At 41.2% G+C, this 3575-nt stretch overlaps 1 non-coding gene across 1 annotated transcript; it reads right to left on the reverse strand.

The window, feature by feature from the left end:
* Nucleotides 1–2418: 2418 nt before the first annotated feature.
* Nucleotides 2419–2491, reverse strand: trnak-uuu (transfer RNA lysine (anticodon UUU)). Its single transcript has one exon. It is a non-coding gene; the product is annotated as a tRNA-Lys (tRNA).
* Between the last annotated feature and the right edge of the window lie 1084 nt (nucleotides 2492–3575).

The following is a 3575-nucleotide window of genomic DNA, read 5'->3' on the forward strand; positions in this document are numbered from 1 at the left end:
CTTCAAGTAAGCAAGGGAATAAGGTTGTTCAAATTATTTTTTTCTGAATCTGGTTTACATCGCCAAATGTAAACCGGAGGCAGCAACAACAATAAAAGGGATACTTGTCCTTAAACTCGGACGTGATGTTCTGCAGACATGTCCACAATGTCCTGTTTTCTTGCAGTGTAGACATTTTGCTGTTCACGCTCCGCATTCATCTGCTTTGTGCATTGTTAGTCCGCACCTGTAACATGTAATGTCAGCCGTCCTCTGTTCTTCTATATCTCTAGCATGACTGCGTCCTGCTGCTCGGCTTTTGTTTGTAAAGTTTGAGCGAGCGCCCCGTTCAGTGTCACTTTGTCACTGTGGTCAGAAAGCATTCTTGATTCTGCTTGAGCTGCTTCATGAATTCTAGCGACTGTAAGAGCTCTTTTTAAAGTCAGCCCTTCCTCCTGCAGCAATTTATAGTCTCTTATGTGCACATTTTTCCACAAGTTGATCTCTTAACATGTCAGTTTCCAATACTCCAAAGTCACAAGATTTAGCCAGTTCTCTTAGTGCAGTCACAAAAGCATCAACAGATTCGTCCTGAGACTAAGTTCTCTGCCTAAATTCATGCCGTTCCAAAACCACATTTCTCCGCGGTGTAAAGGAAGCGTCTAAGGCAGCTACAGTCTTTTTCTCCAGGGAGGTTGGCGAAAATCCGCTGCACGGGAGCCCTGATACAGTGCAGTAATGTAGCACGTCTCACGGCATCCTGAGCTTCTGTAGATCCACTGGCTATTTAAAAAAAAAATCTGTACGACTCCATCCATATCTTGTATTCCGTATACAAATCCGGGGCTCCGAGGTTCAGTAGAAGCGGTGGAAAAAGCTGGGCATAAGCAAAGCTTCTCGGCGCGGCTACCATATCTTCCATGGCGCAAGCTAAACGAAAAGTCCGAAAATTCAGAAGTTCGTTTCTAACAGCAAGAGAACTAAAATCTGCACTGCACTCGCTTTGAGTCCGTCAAGCACTCATCTCTCGTCGCCTTCAATGTTGTGTATCTTAATAAAGAGACGTTTTTATATTATTTTAACTATTTTATTAACTACACAGATCACGCCCTTACACCATATATTCCTGCCTTCTACTCTCTCGTTCTGTTGTCTGGCGATGTCTACTCACTATACTACATTTAGCATGACTTCTTGTTGCAGTTGAGCTCAAAGCTGGAGATGATCTCCATATTCTACTGCACTATCTAGTCCGAAACGTAGTACACAGTACATACTTTTTTAAGTGAAGTCAGGTTGTTAAAAAATTAAACCAGCGCCCTGTCACAGAAACGTACCCCAGTCTCCCGCGCAACAAGCGGGGTACTCAGCACTATGCTAACGAGGAGCGCTTGTCTGCAGCTGAGCGTCAGCTCTGTTTACTGTCAGCAGTCATTGCCTCATTTCCAAAGACTTTTTCACCTGATCTCAGCTTTTAAAGACAGTCATAAACGCTCAAGAAGTAATTCATGTCAGTTGGAAGTCTGTTTCTGTTGTCTCAGCTCTTGATAAAGAAAAGCCGTGCGTGGGAGACTCCCTCTCTGAAGACGTTTGCCGTCACCCTGCGAGGGAGAAGAGCCATCAATCACCGAGGCAACTACTGAGACAGTTAACATAAAACACGTGAAATGCGAGATGTTGTGATTTTTTCCCCGCTTAAGGCTTCTATTGTTTCTACTCTAACGAGAAAGACCTCTTTATTAGAAGTGAGATTTTAACAAACGTCTCCAGGGTTAACTGCGACCTGAACGCAACGCCTTAGACCACCAGCCATCTTGCCTGTGGTACTAAGAGCAGCGCTCAATAAAAATGATCAGAAACCGAAAGCGCTTCTTATGCGGATCAGTATATTCCGATTCCACTGGTTCTGCAGAAGAAATAAGAAAAGCCGAACTCAAAGCACTGTGTTTCCATTACGGGTACTCTGCAGCTGCTTTAAGATCTACTCACACCGTGTTGCCATTAAGGCTACCTAGTTAAAAAAAAAACGTATCGTCATCTTTTTGAACGTGATTATTAGACACCCGTTAAATCTCCACCGAGGTTTCTTAAGAGATCTTCAGCGAGCGAGTATTAAAAAACTACGTCGCTTCCAACCTCTGCTGTCACTGTAAACTCTGCAGAGTTGCAGTGTGCCTTTCCTCTTGTCGTATTCAAGAGTACTCACTGTGTGAGCTCCTCACTGCGTGTTCTGTACTCTACTGTGATTTAATTTAGATGATTACGTGGAGTAGAGTGACAAGATCTACTTGAACATTTTCGGTTTGTGAAATGAAACACTAAATACACTACTGTAAATACAAGTAATGGACATTTAAAATAACCACAGTACAGCTAGAACAGTGAAAGATAAAAGACTATTTAGAATGACATTCACAATAGATTTAAGAACAGCACATCCGCCCGAACAGGGACTTGAACCCTGGGCCCTCAGATTAAAAGTCTGATGCTCTACCGACTGAGCTATCCGGGCTCTGAAAGAAAATCGACACTGTCGGTATCCTCGCAAGTCACGTGTCTCTTGTTCCGAAGAGCAGTCATACCTGACGCGTCTGGAATGACCACTGACAGACTTTATCATGAAGCGACGGCACCACTCCCAGTAGAATGAGTGAGAAATACAGCATGACATGGGTAGTTAAGGGGCTCCCACAATCCATCTTTCCTCACATTACTGATTTTTTTCAATAGCATTTGGACCTTTTTTCACATTCAGATTTTTTTCTCATTCAATAAAATCTTTTAATCAACAACATTAAAAAGAAAACAAATGGAACATTTTTTGGAACAATAATTAAAAAAAAATCTTTCAATGCCTTGGTTGTATACGTGTGCACACCCTTTATAAAGGGAGTTGCAACAGTGCTGAAATGTAAAGAGCATTTCTGTAGAGAAAACAGCATTTTTTTCTGCCTTGATGTTAAGCTTAGGGAGCCTGTCTTTTAGAAATTCTATTTCTTCACACCCTGCACAGCCTCCCGACAGACTAACAAATATTTTTGGGAGAAATTGGCTCACACACCGGAAGACACTAACGTTTATTTACGTTAGAGTATGTGAATAACAGTTTAACCGAAAAAGTTTGTAATTGTGATTTTGTTAAAATTTAATAAATCGTCTATCATCAGTAAGTAATTATTAAGAAATTGTTTTATTTCATAAACTATAAGACAATTTAGAAAGTTTATAGGTCATAAACGTCGCTTATGTTCTTTTAACTCTAGCGTTCAGGATCCAAACCCAGGTGCGGACGGTTGTGTTTCTTGAATCTCTTGTAATCATCAAAAGTCGATGTGTAGTTCTTCAGTACTTTCTCGAGTTGTGCCATGGATATTTTATACGATCAATACTTGTCATGCTCTTTTGCATTTTCCTTAACTAAATTAGTTCAAATAATTTAGGATTTAACAGAACTAAATGAGGTACATTTAAAACAGCAGCGCAACTCTGTAGCACGTCGAGTGTGCCTGCATTTAATTGTGTAAACCTGGCTCTCTGAACACGAGCAAAGAGTTCTCACTCAACAGAAGATTGCGAGTACTGTAATATAAAGCACC

The sequence above is a fragment of the Lepisosteus oculatus genome, chromosome 14 (genome assembly GCF_040954835.1).
Source record: "Lepisosteus oculatus isolate fLepOcu1 chromosome 14, fLepOcu1.hap2, whole genome shotgun sequence".
NCBI classification, from domain to species: domain Eukaryota; kingdom Metazoa; phylum Chordata; class Actinopteri; order Semionotiformes; family Lepisosteidae; genus Lepisosteus; species Lepisosteus oculatus.